This window comes from Theobroma cacao, chromosome 3 (assembly GCF_053813885.1).
Source record: "Theobroma cacao isolate CCN51 chromosome 3, ASM5381388v1, whole genome shotgun sequence".
Lineage (NCBI taxonomy): Eukaryota > Viridiplantae > Streptophyta > Magnoliopsida > Malvales > Malvaceae > Theobroma > Theobroma cacao.
This window is the reverse complement of record NC_142641.1, coordinates 2,066,009-2,081,879: the sequence shown is the minus strand read 5'-3', so window position 1 is coordinate 2,081,879 and position 15,871 is coordinate 2,066,009. Positions and strand designations below refer to the sequence as shown.

At 27.7% G+C, this 15,871-nt stretch overlaps 1 long non-coding RNA gene and 1 other non-coding gene across 3 annotated transcripts; both read left to right on the top strand.

The window, feature by feature from the left end:
• The first annotated feature begins 218 nt into the window (after positions 1–218).
• Positions 219–291, top strand: TRNAK-UUU (transfer RNA lysine (anticodon UUU)). Its single transcript has one exon. It is a non-coding gene; the product is annotated as a tRNA-Lys (tRNA).
• A 6,179-nt stretch (positions 292–6,470) lies between these two features.
• LOC108661070 (uncharacterized) lies at positions 6,471–14,765 on the top strand. 2 transcript variants are annotated; one of them, XR_001926880.2, is made up of 3 exons: positions 6,471–7,504; positions 12,766–12,826; positions 14,594–14,765. It is a non-coding gene; the product is annotated as an uncharacterized LOC108661070 (long non-coding RNA). The 2 variants fall into 2 exon arrangements; XR_016025149.1 differs by lacking the exon at positions 14,594–14,765 and having other exon boundaries at positions 12,766–12,955.
• The last annotated feature ends 1,106 nt before the right edge of the window (positions 14,766–15,871 follow it).

Here is a 15,871-nt window from a genome sequence, read left to right as displayed (position 1 = left end):
AGAATATTTTATTTTTATCTAATCAAGAAATTTTCATTAAAAAACAAGAAAGAGTCCGTACAAAGAGAAGAAAAAAAAAATAAGAGACTTAAACATCAAAGGCCATTATATAAAAAAAGGAAACAAAAGCCAAGAAATTAGAAAAATGAAAGGCTAAAATATCGAGGCCTCGGAAAGAAATCTTTAAATATAATATATTTTACGCCACGTATTGGTAGGCCGTCTTAGCTCAGCTGGTAGAGCGCATGGCTTTTAACCATGTGGTCGTGGGTTCGATTCCCACAGACGGCGAGATTTATTTTTCTTATAAACATTTACTTGAGATTTATTAACAATTGCATGCATTTCATTAAATAAAAATCGATTAAAAGTTTTTTCGTTAAAATCAATTAAATAAAAATTAAATTTGTTTTGTTTTATAAACATTTATTTGAGATTTATTATTTTTACATTAAATTTTGTAATTTTTTTTAAATCGATTAAATAAAAAATTAAATTTATTTTGTTTTATAAAACATTTATTTGAGATTTATTAACAATTGCATGCATTGAATTAAATAAAATCGATTAAAAGTTTTTTCATTAAAATTGATTAAATAAAAATTAAATTTGTTTTGTCTTATAAACATTTATTTGAGATTTATTAACAATTTCATGCATTTAATTAAATAAAAATTGATTAAATCATTAAGGTTTTTTACATTAAATTTTGTAAAGTTTATTCTTTAAAATCGATTAAATAAAAATTAAATTTAAAATTTAAAATTGATATAACATTTTAACTTTAAGTTGGAGAAATTAAAAAAAAAATGAAAGAGAGTTGAAAGTTTTTTTGCAAGTAGGCATTGAAGAGGAGCAGCGGCTAGAGTTCGTAAGAGGTATGGGTTTTAGGGTGTAAGAATTTGTATTCGTTTTGAATTGGTACGGTGGAGAAAATCTCTATTTACAATTTTTGTGGATAATCTAGGAAAAGAAACCTTATGGTCGAATATTAAAAAGGCTTTCGATCAGTTTGGAATTATGGTTGATGTGTTTACCTCATGGAGTGTTGTACAGAAGAAGGTTGTTTATGCATTTGTCAGATATAAAGAAGAAGGAAAGCAAATGGTAACTATTCCAGATGGTGATGGAATGCTTATTCCTGGTAGAAGGGTGATGGTAAGGAATGCCAATAGTTTTGAGAAGAAAGTGGGCAGATTGGTTACTACTCAGTCAATGTTTCAGTAGACTCATTCACAATTGGATAAGAATGTTGTAATGGGGGAACAGATGAATAGGGAGTGAAAACATCTTGTACAGAATACTGCCGAGAATGAAAAAGAACCTTTTCATACTCAGATGAGTATGTTGGTCATAATGGAGTGCTAAAGGGGGATGAATAGCACTTTTAAAAATTTTGAATGAAACTTTTAAGGTTGGAAAATTTTTGAAGGTTTTTGAAAATAAGAGTTTAAAACTTGTAAAGGCAAAAAATTACCAAGTAACGAGAGAGTAAAGAGAAGTGGACAAAACACAAATATTTATAGTGGTTCGGTCTTTGGACTTACATCCACTACCTTGATCTTTCAATCAAGAATTTTCAAACCAGTTTCACTAAACCAATGGAATTGACAACTTCCACCAAGCTTTTACAAGATAAACTTCTAACCTAAACTTAAAACCCTTGAAAGATTCCCTAAACTTTCTTAAGTTTAGTCTACCCCTTAGAGTGCCTCTCACACTCTAAGTAAACAAGAAATAAAAATGAAAAATGAAGTACAATTGATCACTTAGCTTATTTAAGATGTACAAAGTTAAGCTCAAACATTTTTTCAAAGGATGAGCATGAAACACAACTGTAAAGCAAAGGTTTTTAGTCTTTTAAGCTCAAAATCATTTTTGATGGCTTCTTTTTATAATTTTTGACTATTAGAAAGGCTTTAAATACTTGAAATAATGATTATAGCCATTATTTTCCTTTTTTAGTAATTAAATTCAAATGCGCAAACAGAGTTCCGCTAATTGGTTATAAGCAGATTCTAACTAATTACAGCTTCTCTGTCTTGCACTATCTGGCAAATTTGTTCACTGTGTTAACCGAAGAGAAAAAACTCTAACTAGTTAAAAACTTTCTGTTTTCAATTTTCTCCAAACAATAATCTTCCTTTAATTGATCGGTTCTCCCTTTAACAAATTGAGGCTTTACTTCCTTCAACCTTAACCAATTAAATCCACTTTAATCAATTAGAGAATCTTTGGATTTGAATTTCTCCATTTTGGCTCCCTCAACGGTAAACCTCATTTCACACTTGGATTTTGGCGCTTAAGTCTTATGCTCTAACCAATTAACCTAACTCCTTAACTGATTAGCATGTCTCTGTTTCTAGCTATCAACACCTTTTTAATCAATTAAGCCTGGTGCTAACCAATTAAGACTTTTCTGTCTTGGTTTTACCCAACGCTTAGTTGTGCCTTAACTGGTTAAGGCTCCATGTTACTCGGTTAACAACATTCTATTTTCACTAAGCCTTTTTTTCTTTGCTTCTTTAATTGATTAACTCATCTTTTAAGTGAGTAAGCTTCTTGACTTGCTTTCAAACAACAAATGAGTTAAAAAATTTAAGTTTTCTCCTACACACTTAAATGATATAATTAGACATTAATTATCATAAAAAACGTATGGAGTCAATAATTTCTCTCTTATTTTTAATGATGATAAAACACCTTTTAGATTAAGAGTGCAATGTTTATGTTCAATATGAATGCTTCAAGTCTCAATGCACAATGAGGATTGCTTCCCCTTGATTCATGCATCTAGTTTTTTTAAAGATTTACAATAAAATATTTATAATATTCACTATAACTAAACAAGATATACAATATCTATAGTAGCTAAGCAAGATATATTGAATATTTATAATAAGTAGCATATAATATTCAACAAAACCATAACTAAGCATCACGCACATAAATTAAACTTAAACACCTATCAAACTTTATTTAACTTAGTCTTCATTTTCCCTTTTTTTGTCATCATTAAAAAATATATTCAAAACTTTCCCTTAATAAATACATCTAGATTTTTCTTTAATCTTTAAATTAAACTTTAATGAATGAGAATCATAAGCACTCATACAATGCGCGAGAAGGGCGGAGGTGGATATGATCACATACAAATGGGGCTAAGATGACACGAATGATGATCGAGGTGGTAATATAGATTTGTTTGAGGTGGAAAAAGAAAATTAGGGGAAAAATAAAGTAGACATTATGCAACTTACGTTATGTACTACGGATGAGTACAATGGAGATACAAATGCTAGTGGTTGTACTGAGGTAGCGAATGTAGCTAAAAAGGCTTCAAGGATGACCATGTGGTAAAAAGGGAAGCTTTAAAAATAAAATTGGGGCTTATAAAGGGGGATAAGAGTTGAGAAGTAGCAAATGGAAGAAGGACTTGAACGAAGAGTTGAATTTTGAGTTGGAGCAGAATTTTACTTTGGTTAACAACTTGGTTGAGGCTAAAATAACATGGGACATTGGGAATGCAATGGGATTGGTATTCAAGAACTCTAAGGAGGAATTCACAAGTATGATGGTGGCCTTAGAGGAAGAAGAGAGAGGTACCTAGGTCTAAGGGAATAAAGCCTATGTGTAGTGTTATATCGTTAAACGATAGTTTGTACATGAAATGTTTGTGTTTCATGTAAAAGGTGAGAAAAGGAGAGCTGTTCGAACGGTTTGTGAGGGGGTATTATTACTATGTGGAAGGATGATTTTTTCATTGAAGAAGAACACCTACCTACTAAACAGAAATTTTATACTAGTGGTCGGAAAAGTCTATGGTCTAAATAAGCAATGTGGTTTTATCATTGTATATGCACCAAATGATGAAGGACGAAAAGCAGCTTTATGGGATGTATTATTGAATGACATGGACAAAAAGGACGTTTAGTGGTATGTGGGAGGTGATTTTAATTCAATAAAATCAATGGAAGAAAGGATTGGGAAGACTGCGAATATTAACTCAATTTCCTTATTTGCCAACTGCAACAAGGTATGGCATTGGTGGATTTACCTATGGTGGGGGTCGGTTTACTTAAGGCAGTAGGCATGAAGAGGCAACTTTTTCAAGATTGGATAAATTTTGATTGCTAATGACTAGTTAAATTGTTATTCGGATATGTTTAATAATGGAGCTGAGCTTAATGCATTCCAAGTGATGTCTGAATTTTTTTTTTTTTTAAGGCGAGACATATCTTATGTGGATAGATTAAGCAGATCATTTTGTTTGGATATATATTCATGTTCCAAATAGTTTGATCAAGCTTTCTAGAAGCTTGAATATCCTTACATTCAAGTTCTATGTACTTAGGGGTTATTTTCCTTTTTTTTACTAGTTACTCTATTTCTTATGTAACAGTAAAGTCCAAGCAATCTCTTTAATAATTAATAATAAAATTACATACCTTTCCAAAAAAAAAAAACTTTGAGTTTGAGAATCTTGAATATATGTATTGCTACAAAGTCTAACCATACAACTAAAGTTTAATTTATAATAATGCATCAAAATTTGAAATATCAAGAGTACTACAAAAAGTACATCCAATTGTCAATTAAATCAATCCAATAAAGCAGATTTGATACTCTTGTTTCCCATGCTTGATGTCCATTTTTTCCTCTTCATTCTCATTAAATTGTGTCACAAATTCAAGCTCCATCATCATTGTCATGACTTCAGCTAAAAAAAATAGGCTACTTATTTTCAAAAGAAAGTGTACCATGATGTAAATGTTGTCTCCAACAAATTTTCTTGTCTTCTAGGTTATGCTACTTGGCCCTTGAATTTGCTTTATATTAGGTTATATTATTTTTTTAATAAAATTACATGTATCATAATCATATAACCTTTGACATATATATCATGTATTAAAAACCAATAAATGAATCAAATAAACAAACCAAAAGATCAACAAAAAATTGAAAAAACCTAGTACGATAGAATTTAAATAAAACGCCTAATAATTTCAAGATCATAGAAGCTAATACAAAACTTTAACTAGAGCCAAAGGTCTAGTCAAAATAAACCATACAAATGAGAACCCAATAAAGTTCCATTGACATAAATACACCTAAAAACTAGATTTACATCATAAACCATATTATCACATAATGAACTTGCAAATCAAGACGGATCGAAGGTGATGACGAGAGTGATAGCCATCACCTTTCAATTTTATTTTTTACTTCGAATTGAATCATTGTCTCCATCATGATTTTCTATGATTACCTTTTAATTATTTTCATATAAAATTCTAAATCTGTCACTGTTGCAAACAACTCAACATGTACATATTAACAATATTATTGGGATGAAAGCCCTTTACGGACTAAAATCTCTTTACCAGAATGTGAAGCACACACTAGGCCTAGACACCACACCTCCACATACTAAGAAACAAACCACCTTTATCACGAGGTTATCTTTCTTACCATTGAGATCGGATCTGATCCATTTTTCTTTTTCACACAATAATTATTGTCATGCACCTTTTATAAACATTATAGCTAGTTGCACGTGCTCTGATTTTTTTCAAAATAAATATATATAGGGACATGTAGGCTCTTGTCTTGTGGTTCTCATTGCAGTTGTCGAGCATGAATGGAGTACTAAATTATTGAATCGCACATGCTCATGTTTCTCATCCATCAATTCAGCAAAGAGCAAAGCCTATACATTCATAGCAACAAATAACATGAAAATATTATTTGTACCAAAAAAAATTATTATGGAAATACTTCAGAAAGAAATTCCAGGTTTATTTATTTATTTAAATAATTTAAGGTAAAAAAAATTGCAATTGGTTTGGGCTTTAACAATGCAAGAAAAAAAAAAAGAATTTCAATATCCAACAATTTACAATGAGGTGTGTTAACCGACTTGTAATTTTTGAAATACTTTATTCCGAAACTTATTATTTGATAAGGTATTAAAATTTTATAAATATCTGATTCAATTTTAAAATTGTTATTTAAATATCTTAAATAATATCCATTAAATTTTAAATTGTTACTTGAATATACTAAACAGTACTCATCAAATACTCGATCTCATTAAATGTCAAAATAAATTTAAAATTAATATATATGTATATTATTAATAAAAACTAAATTAATATATTATAATTAATTCATAAAAAATTATTTAAAATATATTTAGAACAATTAATGAATTTTTAAAAATATTATATAATTATAAACCAAATTATAAATTTAATATTAAAAATCATTATTTATAATAAAATTCAAATAACACATACTTTAAAATCACTATCCGAAGTTTACTTGAACCCGTAATAAATAATAATTTTATTATTCAAATTCGATTATAAAATACCATGATCAATAATAAATAATTCGATCGACCATGAAAGACAAAAGATATAAGATGGAAAAAAGCAAACAGTTGAAAATAAAAAGAATCCAAGTAGAAAAGAGTGGTGGGCTGGTGGCTTGAATCACGATGCCAGCTACTTCATTTTCTTCCCTACCCCCAATTTTTCTTTCAAGTTTTAACCTCTGCAGCTGCAGGCCTGTAGTCTGCAACGAGTATGGGGATTCCACCGGCACCTACAAATTGGAATTCCCCCTTCCCCTCCTCCCTCCCCAGCCCCCCAGAAAATCTGGGATTTGGCCTCACATTGCTCTATCAATTGAGCAAATTGCACTGGAAAAATGAAGAACACCGACATTCTTTCGCAAATATTCAAATACAAAGCAATCCCCCCCCCCTCCCCCCAAAAAAAAAACAATTACACACATTCTTTCTGCTTTAAGCTCAAACATTACAATTCTGAAAACCCATCACTGCAGCACACACCCCATGCCGAAAATCCAACGCAAAAAAAAAAAATTCCAGCAGCAACAGAGCACCAAAATATCGACTAAATTTCAGCAAAAAAAAAAGGCCATTATCAATCCCAAAAGCCGACCCAGAAAAATCTATAAATTCTAAAAGAATAGAATGGTGCGATAGAGAAAATTTGGGTTAGGGGTAAGTGGAGAGTTTGGTAAATTGGGGGATTTTCGAGGTGCCGCCAGCGACGACGGGAAGAGAAGAGACTGAGAAAGAGAGAGCTCGGTGAAAGAGAAGAGAGAAAGAAAGGAAATCAAAGAAGACGCCGGTGGGCGGTGGCAGCTGGCGACTAACTCCCGCTGCGGTGGAAGGTGGCAGAGGGAAGAAAAAGTCGAAAAAGGGAGTGAAGAAGAGGAAGCCGGCGGCGACGGCCCGGTGGAGGAAAGGAGAGAAAAGATGAGAGGTGAGGCCGAAGGACCTGTACAGAATAGACAAAGAGAACAAACTAAAAGGGACAAAAATTTATTTGGCCGAAACGACGCCGTTTCGTTTACAAGGTGAGTTAAAGGCAAAAGATGAAGTGGGCCTGTGGTTTCATTTGGCCCAATCCACCAAGCCCAACATAAAAGGAAGGAAAAGAAAAAAACACAGAAAAAGGAGTCCATTGAGGTATAATTCCTTCTTTACTTTATATTCTTAATAATTATATTTTATGTTATTATTTTCATAGCATAAAATAAAGAATGAATAAATAAGTGATGATAAAAATATCATTTATTATTCAAAAACATATCATTTATTAAAATTTTCCCTTTATGGAATTTCTTAGCGACATGTTTTCGATAAAATATTTTGAAGTGAGGAATAAAAGGCTTCGTCAAAATATCGAGAGAGTTTCCGAAATTATTTTTACATAAGTGGATCCACTTTTAAATAATTATAAAAAAAAAAGATTTTAGGATAAATAAAAATAAATTAGAAGGGATAATAATCAAAAAATTCGATTAAGTCTAGAACAATATTTCAAAACTTAGTATTATTAATTTATTATTATTTACATCACATGCGTTTTAATTATACAAGTAAGAGAAAATTTGACCATCGAATGGATTTTCAAGAAAATTGCAACGATAAATTGCTTGAAAAAATTCTTAAATATTTTTAAAATTTCACCAAAAGTGTTAGTAAAATTTTAAAATTTTCTAATATAAAGGTCTTCATTTGTTATTAAATAAATTTTGCAAGTTCTTAATACAATAAAGAAGAAGATAATTAAAAAAGGAATAAAATAAAACAATGATGGAAAACACAATTATAAGAAACAAGGTAGCAATAAAAATAGATTTTTTAAAAAAAATAAAGGGAAATTAAAGATAAAATAATCAAATAAATTGAAAATCAACTCAAAACTATTTCGTAAAATAACAAATTTATTCAACCACAAAATCTTTTTAAAAAATTGTGTTTTTTTTTTTTAATATTTTCGAGGTTAAAGTCTCATAAAATTGTTGGGAAGGCTTTCCAAAAAGCTTTCATTTTTTAAATAATAAAATAGAATAAAGGGTCAAAGAGGAAAAAAAAAAAGAAACAAAATTAAGGAAGTATTTCATAAAACATCAAAATTAATCTAGAGTCTTTTTAAAAAATAAGTGATTTTCTTCAATACTTTTAAATGAGAAAAAGAATTTTCCTACATCCTACCAAAGTGTTGAACAGGTTTTTACAAACAAACAAACAAAGTAAGTAAAGAAAATAAAATTAAATATAAGAAATTAAAAATTACTGGATCAAAGTTAAAAGGGTAATACATGATTAAATTAGTATAAAATGTTTCATCAATAATGAAAAAAAAATTAGTATAATTTTTTTAAACAGACGCCGCGTAAGTGTTAATATTTTTCTCGTGCGTAACCAAACTCTTAAAACTTAATTCTCTGTTTTGTAGACCGAAATTTATCTTTCAATTAAATTGATGATTCTTCAAAATGATAGAAATAAGACATGTGTCATGTTTTGATTAATCCTACAAGCACTCAACCATATAACCTAAATTTTAATCAAAAGTCTTGGATGGGGATCGAATTAGAGTTAACTTTAGTCAGAGATCAGGTTGGATTTTGTTTAATTAAGATCAATTTCTACCACCGATCTAAATTTTGGTATTGATATATGTGAAAGTCTATTATAATTTGAGTTCTATTTTCATCCCACATGTGCACACGTGCAAATTAGACTTCTTTCAATATTTTTTTAATGGTTTAAACCTTTTTTTATTTTTAATTTTTAAAATTTTAAATTCAAAACATACTCCTAAAAATAATATATATACGTAAAATTTTAGATTTATCCAAAAAGATAATTATTTCTCATGGTATATTTCAGAGATTTAATATAAATGATAATTATATTATTATGGAACCACCCACATAAATTTTAGTGAAAGAACGGACGAGTGAAATTAAATAATTTGTCTTTTCTTTTTTCAATTTTATAAACTAATAATTTGAAATCTATTGATCTATATGCAAAATTCAATCAATAGTTATTGAAAGGTAAACAATTTTTTATATAAATATTAAAACTTGTTCTAATTATTTAAAATTTTGTATATTAGTCTACACAAATTTTATTAATTTATCAGTTTATTTTTTATCTATATAATCGTTTTTAACGGTGGGAACTTTACGAAATCTGCCTAAGTCTTGCTCTTAAGTTATAGAGTATATACATTATTACATTCTTTATTATATATGTATGTATACAATGTTTGTAAGGGTAGAGCTAATCAACTTTTGTTGGAAGATCAAAGACAGAGGAATGAGAGCTAAAAATTTTTAAAACTAATATATTAAATTTAACCAATAATCAAAATATTCATAATAGATAGTAATTTTATATAATATATAAATTAAGAAAAATATACTTACAATAATCTTTTAACAAAATTGTACTTGACGATATTTTCTAGATTCAAATTTATCAATTATTGACTGTATACTAAAAAACATCTATTTTTTTAGGATTGAGTTTAGATTCATATAGCTCTTATTCATGTGTTGAGATTTGATGGCTTAGATGTAAGAAAATAATTTGGACAAGTTGTCTATTGTTTTAATTTACTCATACTTTAATTAAACCTAAAAAAAATTAATATAGTCATCATCTAATATTTTTATTTTATTTTTATTTAAACTTATACTGCTAAATATAAATCTATAATGTATAAAATATAAATAGTTAAATACGATATATAAAATTAATAATTTTCCTCTTAGATAATCAAGATTGTTTAAAGATTAATACTCAAAACAATTTCTTCTTATATACTCAAGATAATTTCCTTTTAACTAAATATAAAAGGTAAAACAAATGAAAAAAATACTCAAAATAATTTCCTCTTATATAATCAAAATTAATAAAAAAAATGATACATTGATGAAGTTTTAAATAACAATGTAACATTACAACTTATATTTGAGAATTATATAATAATTTTTTAATTTTTAAAACCTAAAATTATAAAAAATAAAATCCACATAACAGAAAAAAATAAAAATATAGCAAATATAAGATAGAACCCACATATGACATAACTAAAAAGAAAGAAGAACATGGTTGATTGTTCATATAAATTTGGAAAAGAAAATCTATATAAATTTAGAACATATGATTAAATAGAATAAAAATAATAAATAATAAAAATAATAATAATAATAAATTGAAAAAAGAAAACAAGAAAACTTTACTTCCTTTTAATTTCACAAAATGGTGATAAGTGGTCCCATCCTTCCTTGTCCAAACTGGCAAGCTTATAATCCCTCTTGAAGAATGAAGTGTGTTTCAGTGATGAATTATTGAGAAAGAGTAAAATAAAATGAAAATGATAAAAAAGAATAAGAAATAGAGAGAAAGAGATGTGCAGAAACTTAAGAGTTAAGAGGGTAAAGTTGAGTGAGGTATAAGAAATTATTTTGTTGTTGTTTATTTGTATTAATTATTAAGTGCTTGTTTGGCCTGACTTATTTTTAGCTTATTTATTGCTTAAAAGTAAAAATTTTAACAAAATTTCGTGAAAAGCTCTTAAAAAAATAGCTTTTTTTAAAGAATAAAGTCTAAAAAAAAAAAGCTCCAATTAAGAGCTTTCTCTTCTCTTTTTTTTTTTAAAAAAAAAACATGTCAGCTTATTAATTGAGCTATTTTTTCACAAAAAGATCTCTCTAAAAAAATACTCCCCCTCTCTCTCCCTATGATCTCTCTCTCCTCTCTCCTTTTTTGCAAATCATCATTTTAGGGTTTGTTTTGTTTTTACAAAAATTAAGAAAAATAAAGATCTAAATTCAAAACTGCATTCAGGTATTATTTCTTTTTTTTTCTTTCTATTTTGTTTTTTATTTTTTTTTTTGGATTTTGAAAACTCTCTTTATTAGTTGATATTTCTCAGTTTATTGTTTGATGTGACAATTATATAATGTTTATTTATTCTTAACTTCTTTATGATGTATACAATATTTGATTATTATGATTAAAATAATTAATCAAATAGATCAATGGCTATTGAGATAAATTATATGAAAATTGAGATAATATTTGTTGATTATGCTTGTTGAGATAATATTGTTCATAGAAGTGAACTTTGTTGGTAAGGATATCAATAGCTATATGTGATTTTCCTAAATTATTATTACCACCTTAAACTTCTCTTTTTTTTTTTTGGGTTTTCCTCCATTGTTAGGGTTAAAGGTTCTAGTAATCGACTCACTGCTTTCTTTCATCTCTTTTTTATGATTTATTTTTAATTATAAACTTTATGTTATATAAAAATTCTTTTTTATATTTTTAAAATTTTATTTTAAATAGATAAAAAAATAAAGTTAATATTTTATATTTTGAACAAAGAAATTCGTGATTAATAAAAAGTTATTTATTAAATACATTTTATGGTAATTTTAACTAAAATTAGAATTTATATAAATTGTTTTGTCAAACAGCTTATTTATAAAAAAGAGCTTATAAAAAGTAAATTTACCAAAAAAATTTAGCTTAATTTTAAAAGCTATTATTTTTCATAAGAGTTTTATAATAGCTTTCAAGTTAAAAAAAAAAAAAGATCAACCCAATCATGCTCTAAATAAAAAATTATTTTGAGAGGACCATTAAGAGAATGTATAAAAGATTTTAAAAATTTTACATAATATATAAAAAATTTTAAAAAGTTTAAAAGGCCACAGTCTCCATAACTACAAAAGGTTCCACCCCTGAATGTATGTGATAATAAAATGTATTAAAAGGCTACTTGTTTTGAGATGTTAAATAAAATAATAATAATAATAATAATAATAATAAAGTGTGGGATATGAGATATGAGATGCACCTGAGCATTTGGCTCATTAGTTTATGCATTATCTCTCTGTCTAAAGAGTAAGGTTCGAATCCTTCTTCTCCCAATTATAAAAAAAAAAAAAAAAGGTGTGGGATATGAGATAGCAAAGATGTAAATTCTTAATGTGAGGTTGGGGAGGGGTGGGTGAGGTGACAAAATAATGGCAATCCTTTCATTAGAAGAGTAGGTGTTTGGTTTTATTAATAAGTACTGTAAGTTTTATAGAGAGTGATCCAAGCCATTTATTAGTAAACCAAACACCAATTAAACAAAGAATTAACAGATGAAACACATTAAAGAAGAGAAGCTACTTTTAATTTTGATAGGCTGTCAATAATTGTCAAAATAATCAAGTTGCCTGGCATATAGGTATGACATGGGATTGTTAAATGCATTACAAAAAAAATTTTCTTTTTTCCAACAGAATAAAATTCGTTAGAATTTTCATCAGATTACTAATGGAAAATTTATCGATTGAAAAAATTGTAGTTGGAAAAATTGTTAGAAATTTAATCAAATGATTAAATAACACTTTTTTTTTTTTTTGCAGTGATCGGATATGAAGTTTTGGCTATTGAAGGTACCCTAATTGGTATCTCTCAAGAAGTTTGGTAAGCACAAGATCCAATCCTAAGTTGCAATATTTTTTTAATTTAATATTATTGACATAAAAAGATAATAGCTAAATGATATAAGTGAATAAGGAAAATCTTATAATATAAGCTTAGTTTGTTCACTAATTATGTTTTTTTTTTTTACAAACTTTTGCATATGCTCTAGTCTCTATATCATTTTTAACTGAGAAGCATTTCTCATTCAAATTTTGATAATTTTTTAAATACATATTGAGATTTAAAGAGAAACGAAGATTTAAAAATTATACGAAAGAGAATAATAAAATTTTATCTTTGTACCAATATAAGTGGAGATAAAACCTATAATAAAATTATATATATACTCGCGCGCACACGAAAACAAAACAATAAATAGATTTTAATTTATTTTTGTTTTATTGTAAAAAAGAAAGGATGTCAATGAATTTCGTTTTCCAACTTGATGAATCATACTGAAATAGACCCAAACCTACCAAAAAATTTCTCGTACATCACATCAAAAAAAATAATTCACCATTGGCCAATAAGTATATGTACCCTCACAAAAATAAATAAATAAATAAATAAATGAACACGTGAAAGAAACACCCTCTACATTCGAGTATTTCACTCGATAGTACTCGCATATATCTCTTTATTCAAAGAAGAAGAAAAATACCCTTAGGATGAGTGATCTTGTAACTAATACCGATCAATAATTTCTAATCCCAAATTAACCAAAAAAAAAAGGTTAAATCTTAAAAAATAAAAAGAAAATGTAGCTGGAGACTTCTCAACATGAATAAAAAAAATTAATAGGTGTAAAAAAAACTTAATATAGATAGCTTAATAAATTTTATTTTAATTTTAGAAATTAAATTATGAAAAAAAAAATAATTACGTAGATGTGTCTCAGTGAAGATGTCAGTGATTGGATCGAACAATGTGTTGTTTCTACAACCATAGGAGAGATTCATATCTCCCAACTAAAAGTCAAAAGAGATGAAAAAGAATAATCAGGGGTTGAAGTATGAAGAAATCCTCTTGATTTCAATTATGACGTGATGAAAAAGAAAGCATTATTGCGTTATTTTGAAAAATCTCAAGCACCAAAAACCGGTCGCCATAATTGATGAGAAAAAAATTAAATCAAGTTCTTCGAATAAGAAGCTACGTACATTTATTATTCAATCAAATCAAACTTTTATAAAATGAATATGATTGTATCTATTTTTTGACAAAAAGAACGGTATTTAATTATATATCAGAAAATTGATATAAAATCAAGTTTATGCTGAAACTAAGCAGACCAAAAGCAAGTTTACCAGCATCCCAGTAAGAGACTGTTTGAACACCTTATAAAACAAAACAAAATAATAATAAAAAATCAGATTAAAACCACACTCAAAATAGAGTATAAAAAGTCATCAGGATCAGGGTATTAACTTGTTTATCATATGCTACAATATTTTAGAATGCAATTAATAAGTCAATTTATTTGCCAATTGTTTGGATATATATTGTTAGCTGTACTCAACTAGACAAGCTTGTGGGATTAATCTAATAATACATAGTTAAATTCATTGCTTTTGGACTTTATGCAATTGAAACTTGCTTGGACGTGTAGCTACCTTCAATTCAATTCATTGATATATACAAATTAAAAGAGTGTTAATGTTTTAATTACAGTATCAAGTGGTCCATATTTTAATAAGGTTAAATAAAAATTACATGCCCCAAACATTCTACATATATAAATGTGTTTAATTTTATGCATATGAATAGGTACAATTGCCAAGGCTGATGAAGGCTCCATGTTCTTTGGAATCCCTCACGTGAATGAAAAGCTAACTCAAAAAACTCTTTAAATATGCTTTGCCAGTAATTGATATTTTGCTGTCTAACCTATAATCTACACCTCTCTCTCCTGCCAACATGTCATTAAAGTGGAAATCTTAGACCCTAACCTATTAATCTTATCTTTTAGGTTAAATAATTCGTAATATTTAGCCTTTTAGTCTCAATTAATTAAAATATGATAAAGTTAGGTGAACAGTTGTTCTAAAAGCTTGAACTTATAAGAAATGATTCCACTATTATGTTTAAATTCTAAGACATTCACTTACGTGCAAATCGAGTGAATGATTAATAGGGTTACATGTCATTAAAGAGGAAACATTAGATTCTAACCTAGGGATTTTATATTTTAGGTTAAATACTCCATAATTTTCAACCCTAGCCCCGACTTAAAATGATAAAATTAGGTAAACAATGGTCTTAAAAGCTTGAATTTGTAAGAAATTATTCAATTATTATGTTTAAACTCTAACACGTCTACTCACGTGTGCAAGTCGGATGAATGATTAATAAGTTTGCATGTGGATCTAACTGTACAAAAGAAGGTATACCAGAACATTTGATTCATTGATTGGTATATTATCCTTCTGTCTAAAGAGTAGGATTCGAATCTCCTCTCCTCTAATTATAAATAAAAAAAATTGTATAAAAAAAGGTACAAGCTAAAAAAAGATTAAAGAAATATGCATGGCACAACCCAATGGACAAGCGACGCTTGAAAAAAAAAACTCTAAAAGGGAGAAGCGTGCTTTCTAAAATTGAAATTTGAAAACTCTAATACCATGATAAATTAGGAGATTAATTATCTTAAAATCTTAATTATTATATTTAAATTTTAACACAAAGTCAAGGTACAATAGTACAAGGTATCATTTACTCTCCGAATCATGCATGACTGTAAATCCTTTATTATTTTGTATATCTCAATTATTAAAGCTTATCTGATTCATATCTTGAAAGAAAGGACATAAGATTCTAATATCAAACCCAATAGAGACGTATCATAAAATAATTGCTCATATATGTACCAAAAAAAAAAGTGTTCATGTGTTAAATTATTTTGTTTTATGTCAACTTCTAACATGATCCCTACTATCATATACATAAACAAGAACGAAAGTTATGAAAATTTATAAATTTATTATTAAATTAAATACTCATATACGATCTCTATAATCTTTCATCATAGCCCAATGTCGATGATAT